This window comes from Prionailurus viverrinus, chromosome D4, assembly GCF_022837055.1.
Source record: "Prionailurus viverrinus isolate Anna chromosome D4, UM_Priviv_1.0, whole genome shotgun sequence".
Taxonomy (NCBI): Eukaryota; Metazoa; Chordata; class Mammalia; order Carnivora; family Felidae; genus Prionailurus; species Prionailurus viverrinus.
The window spans coordinates 77,922,626-77,937,743 of record NC_062573.1 but is presented as its reverse complement, the minus strand read 5'-3'; the positions used below and the strand labels follow the sequence as shown (position 1 = coordinate 77,937,743).

The 15,118-nt window shown below is 45.1% G+C and overlaps 1 protein-coding gene across 2 annotated transcripts in view; it reads right to left on the bottom strand.

Moving 5' to 3' along the window:
• Positions 1–14,862, bottom strand: part of DMRT2 (doublesex and mab-3 related transcription factor 2) — a 34,727-nt gene extending 19,865 nt beyond the window's left edge. The window contains exon 1 of one of the 2 annotated variants that reach the window (XM_047831449.1): positions 14,814–14,862. The gene's annotated coding sequence lies outside the window, so the exon portion shown is untranslated. The remainder of the gene's footprint in view (positions 1–14,813) is intronic. The other variant, XM_047831450.1, reaches the window with a different exon arrangement.
• Between the last annotated feature and the right edge of the window lie 256 nt (positions 14,863–15,118).

The window sequence follows — 15,118 nt, the reverse complement described above, 5'->3', positions numbered from 1 at the left end:
AAGGAAGATAAAAAGTGACATGTGAGCCTAGATAATGGCCAGTCTCACTAACCAACTTCTGTGTGATCGATTGTTTATTTTCTTTTTTTTTTTTAATGTTTATTTATTTATGAGAGAGCACACTTGGCAGAGGGGCAGAGAGAGGGATAGGGACAGAGGATCTGAAGCGGGCTCTACACTGACAGCAGCGAGCCTGATGTGGGGCTTGAACTCACGAACTGTGAGATTATGACCTGAGCTGAAGTCAGACGCTCAACCCCCTGAGCCACCCAGGTGCCCCAAGAGTTTGTTTTCAAAGCCAGCCTTTTTCCCGGGTGTATGGCTCAGTCTCGCATGCCCTCGGCCTGGCCTCTCTCCACAGCCTCCTCTGTTGGCAGGCCCTCCCGCACACATCAGCAGATGCAGCATCTGATGACACAGCTATGGTCCACTCTCCAAAGCCATCACTCCCTCCTCAGTGCCCCAGTACACTGCCACCAGCCATGACTCTTGTCCAGCTTGCAAAGCCATCCACGCCTCAATTGCCACTTTTACCTGGAAGAATCCGCCCACACTGGGCTCCCCGGTGCCCTCTCACACACCTGCAGGTCTTTATATATAGATGCCTTCCCTACTCCCTTCCATGGCTACCAGCCCGTCAGAACTCCGCCAGCCTAACTATCATCTCTTAAGGATTTGCTCAGATCTGTGTTGGATGAAAAGCCTTCTATGCCCACCCTCACCAAGAAATTCTCTTCTGCTTTGACCTCTGATTTATCTCATTGTCTGTGCTCTTCATAATCTGCCATTTTGCATTTTTAGTTAGGTTTATATTGTTTTATTTAGTCCTTATCATTTTGGTCTAAGTCATGTTTTCCAAATCTAGGCTGTAAATTTCTTAGGAGTAGGGACCATATCTTAAAACTCTTCACATTCCCAACAGAACCGAGAACAATACCATTAAAAAATACATGGTCAGTGTATATTTGTTGATTAAATGAGTAAGCTGTTAATTTGTAAGTGGCAAAAAAAGGTCTCTCATTCATCCGTTGAGGATTTAGTACATGTTGAGCCTAGTTCTAAACTCCGGGGACACAGCAGTGAGCAAAACAAAGTCTCCCACCCTCATGGAGAAAGACAGACAGTAACAAATAAACAAGAAAGTACATAATATGTCAGATGGTGATAAATTACATAAGGAAAAAAATAAAGAAAACCCCGAGTGAGAAGGACAGGAATGGCTTCAGGGGTACTAGCTTATATACTGAGCCTCACAGATAAGGGACATCTGAGCAGAGACCTAAAGGAGGTGTTAATGATATCTGTGGAAAAACATTCTAGCCAGCAAAAACAGTGCGTGTAAAGGCCCTGAGGCAGGAATGTGCTTGGCGTGTTTAAGGAACAAGAAGTAGCAAATGCAGCTGAGTACAGGAAACAGTGGTGGTGAATGGATGTTTGGGGAGGAACAAGTCATATAGTCTAGAGAGCCTGGGTGTTCACTCTGTGGGAGACACTCTTATTTAGCCTGGGCCTAAATAAACAGAAATATAAAACATTAAAGCAGGTTTCTATCATTCAGCATGAACACCAGTGTTTAAGATCAGACTAGGACTCAAACTATTTGTGTAAAACAGAAACACCACTACATTTATAGAGTACCCACCCAGGCCAGAGGCATGAATATATTATCTAATTAACTTCTCGAAACAATGCTGTGAAGCATTATGTCTAATTTGCCCAAGGTCACATATCTGATAAATTAGTGGGGGGGGGGGGGGTTGCGAAATTCAAATCCAGGTAGATCTAACTCCAGAGCATAATCCCTTAACCACTGTCCATAAAAACGGCAGAAATCTCAAATGTTACACTTGAGTACAGATGACTTGTGTACAAAAGAGTCAAGGTCACCTGTATGACATTTTACTATGTCTAACATCTGAGAATCTGGATGTAGATTGTTGGCAAGTGGCCCTACACAGGTGATAGGTTATCTGCCATTAATGTATTCCTAGCAATTCTCTTGTGGAATAAAGTTGCATGGAGGGCCTGAGAGTGAGAGTTCTGTATTAAGACCTCCTCCGTGGGGCGCCTGGGTGGCTCAGTTGGTTAAGCGTATGACTTTGGCTCAGGTCATGATCTCACAGTGTGTGAGTTCGAGCCCTGCGCCAGGCTGTGTGCTGACAGCTCAGAGCCTGGAGCCTGCTTGGGATTCTGTGTCTCCCTCTGTCTCTGTCCCTCCTCTGCTCTCGCTCTGTCTCCCTCTCTCGTTAATAAAGCTCTTTAAACTACTCTTCCACATCCCGGCACCAGCATCCTATTCTTGCAGCTGCCCCACTGGTCTGGAGAACACCCAAAAAGGGGCAAATACTGAGCACGTATCCCCAAGGGCAGAGGGGTCTCAACTTCCAGAACAGATGGGAATCACCTGCAAAATTTTGGCTCTTCCCCCTCCAAAAAAGGTGCCCAGGCCAGCACTCCTGCAGGTGCTGAATCAACACATCTGAATTGAAAACCAGGCACTTTGATGCCCACTAAGGATTAAAAATCCTTGACCTAGGTGCTCAAATGGTCTGTTATAGCTATGATAGCCCGGGAATTAGTCCAGCTCTGATGTAATAATTGGAAGGCTTACTTGGCAAATATCTCTCGGACAAATTCTCCTCTTTTTTTTCTTTTTCATTTTCATTTTAGAATCCTAAAACATTGTGTCAGTCAGATGAGCTTCTAGAAGCAGTGTTTGGACCTGAATATGTAAAAAGAGGAGCCATTGACAGGCACTCTAATATGCAAAAAGGGGGCAGGAAGCATCACCACAAAGAGAGGTACCCGCTGGCCAACGGGATCCTGGAATCCTCAGAAGCAGTGGTAGTCAGGAGGCAAGATGGCAAACGGGTTTCATTCCAGCATCAGCTCAGATTGCCGGCTGTGGCTGCCAGGCCCACTGCACCGTGACAAGGATTCTGAGGCCGGGCAGGAAAGAGCGGGGTGATGGATTAGCAACATTTGCCATGAACGTGTACGTGTAACAGCACAGTTCATATGAGAGCCAAGTGGGAGGCTACACGGCAGAGAAAGGCATCCTTCCCGATACAAAAGAAGAAATGAAGTTTCAAGAAACGTCGGCATTGATGGTTAGCAGGTAAAAACCCACCTCTTCTCTACTTAATCGTAGGGGTATCCAGACTGAGATCTCAAGAGAAAGCCCAGCCTTTAATGTTATTTATTAACTTAGCTAATAATGTTAATGTTTAAGAGGAAGGATAAATTTAATCATCAGGGGGGTTTATAAAACCTATCACGGTTAATGAAGCTCTATTCTATTATAGTCCCGAGGCTGGATCAAAGCCATCAACAATTACCTAATTACCAAATTGTCAATGTGCTGACACCAGTGTTTTTAATTTAATGGCTTCTTTATTTAACTGCTGGCTACTGTCTCTCTTCTAAGCTTTTAGCTTCTTCCTCTGTTTTCTGACCCTGGCAGTGTGACATTGTTTGCGGTTTTTTGTTTTTTGGGGTTTTTTTTTTGTCTTTTTTTTCCCCCAAGGTTTATTATTGGTTTGTTTTAATATTCTCTAGATGTGCCAACTTGTTGGACAGTCAAATAAACAAATACCTCAGCCAAGGATACGTGAAAAACATGCCATCATTTTGCTAACAATCTGATCTTTAAAAATATTTAGGGGGCGCCTGGGTGGCGCAGTCGGTTGAGCGTCCGACTAAATAAACGTTGAAAAAAAAAAATTTTTTTAAATATTTAGGCAAGGAGGACACAAGCAAACAATTTTTAGGGCATCTTTCTCTCTGCATGCAATACAAGCCTCAAAACTATTTTGATTTTTTTTCCTATTTTCATGAAACAATCTGTCATATGTAATATTTAAAATATACTATTATTTTTGGGGCGCCTGGGTGGCACAGTCGGTTAAGCGTCCGACTTCGGCCAGGTCACGATCTCGCGGTCCGTGAGTTCGAGCCCCGCGTCGGGCTCTGGGCTGATGGCTCAGAGGCTGGAGCCTGTTTCCGATTCTGTGTCTCCCTCTCTCTCTGCCCCTCCCCCGTTCATGCTCTGTCTCTCTCTGTCCCAAAAATAAATAAAAAACGTTGAAAAAAAAATTTAAAAAAATAAATAAATAAATAAAATATACTATTATTTTTTAATGTTTATTTAGTTTTGAGAGAGACAGAGAGAGTGTGGGGGAGGAAGGGAGGGGCAGAGAGAGAGGGAGACACAGAAGCCAAAACAGGTTCCAGTCTCTGAGCAATCAGCACAGAGCCCGATGCGGGGCTCGAACCCACAACCTCTGAGATCGTGACCAGAGCTAAAGTTGGCTGCTTAACTGACGGAGCCACTCAGGTGCCCTAAAATACAATATTCTATATGATACATAGTTATTTTCTTTCACATAACTATTGGGTATATGTGGATTTTTTAAAACACTGAACATCTTACATTATGCATAACTATCATTTTTCTATATTACATGTTAGGCATACTTCAACACAACAAGGTTTATTGATTATGGAAAAATAATCAAGCACATCTCACATGAGATGTGTGCTCATGCAAACATCTCCTAATTATGCATGGAATGATGGAGACATTTAATTGAGAACTGGAAGACACCTTAGAAATCATTTACTCAAGTGGTTTTCAAATATATTTTAGCTGAAGACGCCATTCAACAAAAGCAAGCGTCTGAGAAGGCCCCAGTGCGAAATGCTTAAATCCTGAACCACCCTGATTGGAAGAGGAGCGGGAACCCTGTGCCTCTGCACTTTCCCCCAGCCCAGCCCAGCCTGGTGGTCCCTAAATCATGGACACTGAGGAAAGGGGGGCTTAGTGGGATGCTACATTATGCAGGATTTGTTTGCTGAGCATTTCAACGCCAGACGACAAACACTTTATCAGGTTTCCCTTGGATCGCTCCTTTAGGAGAGTCCCTGAAAGCAGGAATTCACAATGTTTTATATGCCAGCCACCACTCGAACTTGAGGCTACACCACGAACAGGCTTCAAACATACCGTTCTTTTTATTTTTTAATTTTTCAGTGTTTATTTTTGAGAGAGACAGAGTATGAGCAGGGGAGGGGCAGAAAGAGAGGGAGACACAGAATCTGAAACAGGCTCCAGGCTCTGAGCTGTCAGCACAGAACCCAACGTGGGGCTCAAACTAATAGACCACGAGATCATGACCTGCGCTGAAGTCAGATGCTTAATCGACTGAGCCACCCAGGGGCCCCTCCTTCCTTTTATTTTTTTAAATAATTTACAAGTTTACATCCACAATCATCTTAATGAATGAGAATAATATTATGGGAGAATAACAATCACACAATTTGACATACAAGTTATGGGTCCTACTGTCATATTAACCACAGCCTCTGTTTCTGTATCATATTTCAATTCTTAGGCATTCAGAAGTCTATTCTTTTTTTTTTTTTTTTAAACGTTCATTTATTTTTGAGAGAGAGAGGGACAGAGTGTGATCATGGGAGGGGCAGAGACAGAGGGAGACACAGAATCCAAAGCAGGCTCCAGGCTCTGAGCTGTCAGCACAAAGCCTGATGCAGGGCTCGAACTCAACCGCAAGATCATGACCCGGGCCGAGGTCAGACACTTAACTGACTGAGCCACCCAAGTGCCCCTAGAAGTCTATTCAGATAGGTTTAAGCAAAAGGTATAAGCAAGGGTTGATTCTTCAAACTTTTTAATTGACAAGAGAATTCATATCCAGGGAAATGACTAGATACTAAGCATACAATTCAATGATAAACGTGTCACATGTAACCAACACCCCAGTCAAGATGTAGATGCATTTCCGTTCAGCTGACTTTGGGGTGACAGATAAATGCTCTCTGCAGGGAGCAGGTAAGGCGTTCTCAGACCGAAAGTCTTCCTGAGAGGCTTAAGGAGCACAGGATCAGGCAGGGGCCTGAAGTCCCAGTCCAAACAGCAGCCCAGGACATTAGACAAGGATTCCTGGTCAAGTACAGCCGGGAAGGCCCACGCCACCATTCTAGAAACACAGGCACCGTCTCCGAATCCAGACGGCCAAGTGGCCAGTGGGCACCGTGGTGATAACGATGCACACGGGCATTTTTTATTCGATGGGGCAGGTCTAGCCAGGGAGAAGAGGCCAGAGCAAGTTTTCCCAACGTGGGCTCTCACTGGGTCAATAGCGAGATTGTTATAGAGGGTAACCCGAGCCGGGTAATGTGTGGAGGATCTGTGGCTTTATTGTGTCCCTGCTATGTTAATTAGTACTAGAAGCATGATGGATTGGCAACACGTGTGCGCTCTGAGTCTGAAACCAGCCCTGATAGTTTAGCACTCCATTAGTTACACATCACAGAAACCCAGGGGATGTTTACTCAAAAAGAGGATCACTTACAAGAGGGAAACATGCTAATTCATTCCTGATACCGTCTGGGGAGAGGGACACCCCATCGGCCTGTGAGTGGTGTAACCTGTCATCCAAGACAGAGATGGAATGAGAGGCGGGCGGGAAACTACAGAAAGCCCCGGCCCCCCGCCCTGGGAACCCTGAAATCTCAAATCCTCAGTTGTTCCTACACGAATCCCTCTGAGACAGAAGTTCAGAGAAGGCTCTGTGTTGACATTTCAATTCATTACCCTGTTCCAGAAGCAGGGAACCCTGCTCCCGATCGCTCCCACACCCTTGTTGCCCGGCCACAGGGAGGGGAATTCTCACTCTTCCTTCTCACCGGGTTTTAGACCCGCTGCTGCCTCCCAGGCCTGGACCTCAGCCTAGCAGGTACCAAAAAGGCTCAGAAAGGATGTCTAAAATCCCGGCGCTCCACCCAGGCAGGTGGTTATCACCGGCCTGTTCTTGTAAGATCACAGGACTTAGAGAGGGTAGATTCCAAGTCGCCTTCTCCTGGTAAGGTTCCCGAGTTTTCATGTTGTCAAAGCAATTGTGTAGACACGAGAAAACACAGAAGTGGCTAAAATGTTTTTTTACAAGTGGCTAAAATACTCATGAATCTATGAATGGTGCTTGCTTTCAGTGAGCCTGTATAACTGGTGTGCAATGCCTACTGAGAATCTGGGGTGTGTGTATACACGTTTGGGCAGTGGTGTGCTGGTAAATGTGGCACAACTGGCTGAGGGGGAGGGGAGGAAGCCCTGATATGCAGTGCCTGCTGGTTTATGTGGTGTAAACATTCCCACCACGGCCAGTTTCAAGCTACCAACCTGACATCAGGGAATGGAGAGCCCGGGGAGAGATGTTCGCCGCGGTTTCTCACAAGCCAGTGGCAACAGGCTCCGGCACGTTACAAGCTGAATAAATACATGTGAATAAAAATCATCCCCACTCCTCATTATCTGTAACGATGGTCCTCTTCTCCCCTCTGTTATCATCCACACATCTTAGCAGAGTAATTCAGATCTTGGGACCCAAGTCAGTACATCTGCTTCAAATCTCAGTTCTGCTGCTGTGAAATCTAGTGTGCATCCCTTTGTCTCTTTCCTTGTCTACAAAATTGAGACTTTGCAAAGTAGGTTCTCCTCCATAGGGATGCTGTGTGGATTAAATAACTTAGCACACTCTAAAATAGTGCTATTCAGGGGCGCCTGGGTGGCTCAGTCAGTTGAGCGACCAACTTCGGCTCAGATCATGATCTCGTGGTCTGTGAGTTCGAGCCCCGTGTCAGGCTCTGTGCTGACAGCTCAGAGCCTGGAGCCTGCTTCTGATCCTGTGTCTCCCTCTCTCTCTGCCCCTACCCCACTCATGCTCTGTCTCTGTCTCAGAAATAAATTTTAAAAACATTAAAAAAATTTTTTAAATAAAATAGTGCTATTCAAACTTCAGTATGCATCAGGGTCATGCAGACAGCGTGCTAAAACACGGATGGCTGGCCTCAAACCCACATTTTCACATTCAGTAGATCTCAGCTGGAGCCTGAGGATGTACATTTCTAACAAGTTTTCAGGTGGGGCATTTGCATTTGTAACAAATGCCCAGGTGATGATGATACAGCTGGGCTAGAGCCCACACATGGAGAACCATGCTATAGGTTTCAATACCGTGCCTAGAATCCATTAAATACTGGCTGTTATTATTGTCAAACTGAAGAAGTCAGAGCCTTTGCCTATAAATAAGGACCATGCCACGAAGACCCCAGGCCATTCCTAAATGAACATACTATCCTAGAAGGGCTCCTGAGGATCTAAGAAAACTTCAGCTGCCATCAAACAAGGAATAGCAGGGACAGCATTCACTCTTCCGTTCTTTCCAGCAGTGGGTCAACAGATCACCCCCATCTGAGTGTTCACTGGGAACCAGCTCTGAGAGAGAGAGAGATCAGTTAGGGCTAAAAGGCACATATACTGGGGTGCCAGGGTGGTTCAGTCGGTTAAGTGTCCAACTTCAGCCCAGGTCATGATCTCATGGTTCATGGGTTTGAGCCCTGCATTGGGCTCTGTGCTGACAGCTCAGAGCCTGGAGCCTGCTTTGGGTTCTGTGTCTCCCTCTCTGCCCCTCCCATGCTCATGCTCTAGCTCACGCTCTCAAAAATAAATAAACATTTAAAATAAAAGGCACACATACTAAAGAAGCAGAAATCAAAACTCGGATTACTTCCTAAGGACCCCAGCCAAAAGAAGAAACCCCCAGAGGGCAGATGTCCCTCCATCAGGCACTTACGTTGGCATGTTTGTGTTTCAGTAGCTGATCACATATATGCCCCGGACAGCACTTGCATTAATTGGTAAGGACAGAGGGCTGATGGCTCATAGCTCTTCAGCACTCTTAGAACCAGATGTGACTGATTCTTGAGTGAAGCACAGAATTTATATTCTGTGTCACTAATTCTTCAGAAATCTTGCATTTCGAGTCTTAACACTTCCCTTAAACAGCTCAAAAATGATGTAACTTCTTATATTCACCTCCCACTACAACTACTAATTGCCCCAAGCCCACTGCGTTCTCTGTGTAACTAACAAGGGAGGGGCGAATCGTGAACACTTCATGGCTTTTTAGGTCAATTATGCTAGTAGATCAAATAATTGGTTTTTTGCTAACACACCTTATGCAAGCCACAGCCTGGGGTCAGGCCACGGGCCATGGTAGCTAGATGCTTACAATAACATAAGGGAAAGTAGAAATCACCAACCGAGAAAGAGAATGTTTATTCCTCCCTCGTTCCCACGTGAACTGCCTGGACAGCAGTTCCCGGCAGCTGGGGAGATAGCACACGTGCTCTGTTTGATTACAGAACAAGAAGCCCCACCCCTGGCCTGCATGTGATGACCATGAGAAACACAGTACAGTGCAGGAACCCCAGATGGAAAGCCCTGGGGCGGCGGGGAAACCCCTTCAGGTTTTCTGCGGCCCTAGCCTTTTGGAGCCTCAGTATTCTGATTCTGGGATATACCCAGAAGACGCCTGACCAAAATGTCCACCTTATTTAATGGCCCATTTTCTTCCCTTTCGTACAGCAGGTGCACACCAGTGTGAGCACAGCATTCCCACTGCACGATGACCCCCTAACTCGACCCTAAAAGCCAGCTTTGCCTGAGCCAAGAAACACAGACTCTATCCTTTCCTCTTTTTCACATGTTTCACTTAGAAGGTAGCTGGTCCCTTGGGGCGCCTGGGTGGCGCAGTCGGTTAGGCGTCCGACTTTGGCCAGGTCACGATCTCGCAGTCCGTGAGTTCGAGCCCCGCGTCAGGCTCTGGGCTGATGGCTCAGAGGCTGGAGCCTGTTTCCGATTCTGTGTCTCCCTCTCTCTGTGCCCCTCCCCCGTTCATGCTCTGTCTCTCTCTGTCCCAAAAATAAATAAACGTTGAAAAAAAAAATTAAAAAAAAAAAAAAAAAAAGAAGGTAGCTGGTCCCTCCAAAGGCATTTCACTATGATCATTTTCCTTCCTCCAGCACCCAGGCTGGCTGCTTTTCTCCTCTCCTGCCATCTTGAGTCTCCACAAAGGGAGTGTGGAAGGAGGAAGAAGCAAGTGGCCCTCCTGCCCATGTGTTCCTAAATCCCACAGAACAAAAGTTCAGTGTCAAAAATGTTCTAACCATATCATACCCTTCACACTAGGAACTAATCACATGACCCGAAAATTCCTAACATGAATACGGAGAGAGGTGTTAATGAGCCAGCCACACAAAACGAGAGAAATTTTCCCACCTCACATATCAGGTGCCTGTCTTTCCCCTGTTACTAGTATTTACATCCTACAGCTTATAAACAAAGAAGTCAAAGGGACAGATCAACAGATTTGACTATGTGAACATGAAAATAATGGAAGGGAGGAAGGGAGGAAAAGGAAAGGAAAAACCAACATACTAGGAAAAACATTTGCAGCAAATAGGATAAACGGTTAATATCTTAAGTAGATGAAAGTGTTATTTAATTGATAATAGAAAAGAGAAAGGATCAGAAGTCACAAAAGAATAAATACAAGTAAGCGAATAAGGAAAAAGAGTCAGCCTCACTGGAAATCAAAGAAGTACAAAATTGTAAATATCAAGATACCATTATTCACCTAATAACATAGCAAGAAAGAATGTTATGTTGACAACCCAAAGCCAGTAGTGTGAACCTCATCAAAACATTGCTGGGAGCATTCAAAATGGTACAACCCTTGAGCAAAAAAGTTTAGAAACTTATCAAATGCCATAAAATTGTTCATAGCCTTTGACCCAGAAATCCTAATTCTAAAAGGAAATAACACAAATAAAAGAAAAAGCTGCAAACACAAATATATTCAAGGTAACATTATTCGTAACTTTTTTTAAATGGAAGCAACCTAAATGCCCAACAATATAGAACAGCTAGGTAAACTATGGTACATCCACCCATTCATTTATTCACCAAACAATTATTAATCACCATCCTTCCCTAGTCACTCACTCCTTCTCCACTGTCAAAATCTAAGAGTAATCAATTACAGATAAAGGAGATTTCAAAAAGACATTTAGATTATTTCCCTTTAAATCAAGAAACGTCAGCCTTCAGTAGACCACTGGTATGTATTTTCACCCAAATCATCAGGGAATAAAATGCCCAGTGTACTGTAAGAATGTCTGCCTTCAAAAAAAATGAAAGATAACAAGTGTTGATGAGGATGTGGAGAAAAGGGAACCCTCGTGCACTGTTGGTGGGAATGTACATTGGTGTAGCTGCTGTGGAAAACAGTGTGGAGGTTCCTCAAAAAATTAAAAATTGAACTACCCTACCCTACCCTCCATTTCTGGCTGCAATCCAAAGGAAACAAAATCAGGACCTGGAAGAGACATCTGTATCCCCATGTACACTGTGCCATTATTCACAATAGCCAAGATATGGAAAGAACCAAAGTGTCTATCAGTGAATGAACAAATCAAGAAAATGTGGTACCTATATTCAATGGACTAGGACTCAGCCATGAGAAAGAAGGAAATCCTGCCAATTGCTACAATATGGATGAACCCTGAGGGCATCACGCTAAGTGAAATAAGGCACTCGAAGACAAATACTGTATGATATCACTTATATGTGGAATCTAAAAAAGCCAAACTCACAGAAAGAGAGACTACAATGGTGGTTACCCAGGGCTGGGGGATGGGGAGATGTTGGTCAAAGGGCACAAGCTTCCAGTTACAAGACGAATAAGTTCTGATGATGTAAAGCACAGCATAGTGATTATATTTACTAATACTGTATTATATACTTGACTGTTGCTAAGAGGGTAGGTCTGCAATGTTCTCACCACAGAAAAGAAATGGTAATTATGCAATGTGACAGAGCTGTGAGCTAACACTGTGGCAGTAACCATCTGGCAATATAGAAGCCGATCAGATCAGAAGGTTGTACCCCTTAAACGTACAAGTTATATGGCAATTATGTCTCAACAAACCTGGAAAAAATAAAAATAAAATAAATATCAATTCAAATGCCTAGTATATAAATATCAAGGAAGCTGATGGCACTTGTTCCTTGAGACCCACTTAACTATTTAAAGGCATTTGAAGAGAGCCTTGGGAAAATCATGGGAGACAGTTATGCCAGGGCTCCCAGGAGGCCAGAATTCACAGTCCACTGCTTTAAGGACTTGAACTTTAGTGTACTAGGGCCCCAGGGCCTCAGCAACCACTTGCCTTCAAAGAGCCCTATAAATGTTTACGTGATGCCTGGGTCCTGGGGGCAGCAGAGATGACAGGCAGAAGCAGGTGAGGAAGCCGCACTGTTCCCCGACGGGCTCCTTTTCTCAAACACAATCTCTCAGCCCTTCTGATGTGCTCGGCACTGCGCACAAGCTTGTAGTCAAGGGAGCTGACCTGCTTCGGACCCTGGGCCGCTCGGGTTGAGAGCTCTCCAGGCTGCACCACGTCCCACCTGCCTCTGACAGACCCACGTCCCTGGGCAAGAGGGCTGCCCACGGCGTTAACCTAAGACTCCTGCCTCCAGGTATCAGCTAAAACGCCCCCCTCTAAAGGAGCTGCTTTTCCCCCACTCCCTAACACCTAAGATGTCTTCCGATAAGAGAGAACCCTTCATTTCGCAACTTCATAATAATAGCAGATTAAGCATCAAGGAGAGTACTTGCTATGTGCCACATATACGAAGTGTTTTGCAGGTGTAATTCATTTAATACGAGAAGCCATACGATTCCTTTCAATCCATCTTTACGCATGAGGGAACGTAAGCCTAGAGTAACTTGTCAAGCTCACACAGTAACGGCATGCCTTCTGACCCCGCGATCCCACTGCTGGGAGTAAATTAGCCCACAGGAATGAAAATGTCTATATGCAAATACATTTGTGGTGGCATGATGTAACATGCGGAAAAGTTGGAAGCAATCTAAAAAGAGTAACAAGTAGAGAACAGCTAAGTAAATGCATTCATTTATTAAGGGATTTGGACTCGGGCAGGCTGGTTGCATTAACCACTACACCACTCCACCTCCTTAGGAAGAGACTGACTACCAAAATTTACAACATGGGTAAATGGCTAGTATGCAGAGCCCTTCCTGAAAGCAGGGGCAGAAACTAATGCCTGAAAGACGGAGACGTGGGGATGGTGATGAGGATCCAGGCTCAGGCAGGGAGCCCTGTTCCCTCCCAGAATCAGCCTCCAGATTCTCCCTCCTCTTCTTCAAAATCAAAAATAAGGAGGCGCTAATCTAGGTACTGACCTATTTTTTTAAAAAAGGAAGTAAGTGTTGCCTTTATTCTCCCCAAAGCCTTACAACCACCAAGCTAATCTAAACCAAAACAAAACTTCGGTGCACTGTTTCGGGCTGGTAAAGGAACTTGTTAACAGCTTTTGGTGTGGGCAGTGATCAAAAGTCTCAAGCTGAGCTACCCAAGAGCCTGGCACATTCCCACTACTGCAGACAACCGAGCAGGGCTCCTGAAGAGGGTCTCCTCGTATTTAAAAGCCCTCAGTCCTGCCAGGGGCCAGGCCAGGGCACAGAGCACAGCTAGGACTGACCTGCCATCTGCAGGGGCACACACACGCACACCCACCTCCCTCCCGTTGCTCAAGGGTGTGCAGAAACACACTCCACCTACCCACCAGGCCAGCTCCTGAGGGACTCTGCATGTACAACACGTGCATTTTCCTTCTCCAGTTCATCTCCCTCCCCCTCCTCCATGACTCTCACTGCTGAAAAGCACACCCTCCCCCAGGCTCTGAGACCAGTGTCTAGGGACACAGCCAAGGCCTTCCTGAGACTCTGCTTCCCTGATGGGCTTGGGTATTCCCTCTTTTACTTTTGAAAAGACATTTCCTAATTCCTCCTTTTATTTAATATCCCAGGATATGGACAAAGTTACTTGGCAGAGAAATCAAGGCTTATGCTGGATTAAGGAGCGTGCACTCTCGGCATTCATCAGTTCAACGTTCATGTCTCCAGCTTCAGCAAACTTGAAGATCAGGACATGTGGACCTGTGTGATGTTTCTGGGGCGCAAACCTGAATCAGGGTCAGTGCGTGGCTCATGTGGAAACGAACTCCTTAAGTATAGTAAGTGAGCCTCACTGAGAGCCCAGTATGTGCATCTCAGCTCAGCTATGTGGCTGTCTTCTCAAAATCTAGAATGCATTATACAGAAAAAGGGAAGATGGGAATACGTATGGGGCTCTCACGAAAGTCCTGGAATGTGTCTGCAGAATGTCATGGGTCAGCCTTCCCTCTCACTGTTATAAAGAAATCAGGAAATATATCCTTAGCATGGATGAGGATGAAGATTTGGTTCTGTGAGCTGTGTTCACAGTACAATGTGCACGCATCAGTCAGTAAATCAGCATGTACAGGATGTAGAGACAGCCCCCCTACCCAGCCCTGAAATCAGGAGCTTTACCCTAAGCAAAGGAGTCAGAAAAGAAATGGGCCTCATCCTTTCCTCTGGAATTTGCAGGATGAGCAGAGAAACAGGCAGCCAGAAAGAGAAAAAGAACACATAAGCTAACAACAAAGACTACCCCCTTCTCCGTGAAGGAAAAGGTTTCGGAAGTATGTCAAGCAAAGACTTGGTGTTAGACGTGAGTTAATGTCCCACAGCATTATCAGTTATATAATCGCTCCAAGCTTCCATTTCCTTCTCTGAAATGGGCATCTCTTTGGGTTCTTAGAAAGATTCAACGAGATCTGTGTGAACTGTTCATCGCCGTGCCCGACAACTAATAAGTGCTCGATTAGCGTTCAGCATTATGTTTATTACTTTACTACCTGTTCCAGAATGACGCCTGACTGCCTAAACCACCTCTTTCTTCTTCAGCTGCTTTTGGTGAAGAGGTTTATTTTCCTGGTCTGATAAATGCCTTCTGAGTGGCCTCCACTGCCCATCTCTAAGCCTACAGGAATAGACAGGACCTACCTTGCAGGTCTCAGATAACTTTACTCTTTGCTGGAAGAGAATCAAAGAGGCCAGGGACGGCCCAGCTGGTCAGACTGCTCACTAATAAAAGCCAGGATGCTGCAGAGAAAGAGACAACTTTTCAGAAATGTGATAGACCCCCTTCAGTGATGGACAAAACATCTGTTTGTTCCATCTTGCAGATTTGGGAATGCTGGGTCTAAGAGCTGTTTTTTCTGACAGCATTAGATGGAATGCTGTTTCTGTGCTCACACAGGGTGTCTTTTCAACTCCAAACGTAAACATTTAGCTCCAAGAATGGAAGA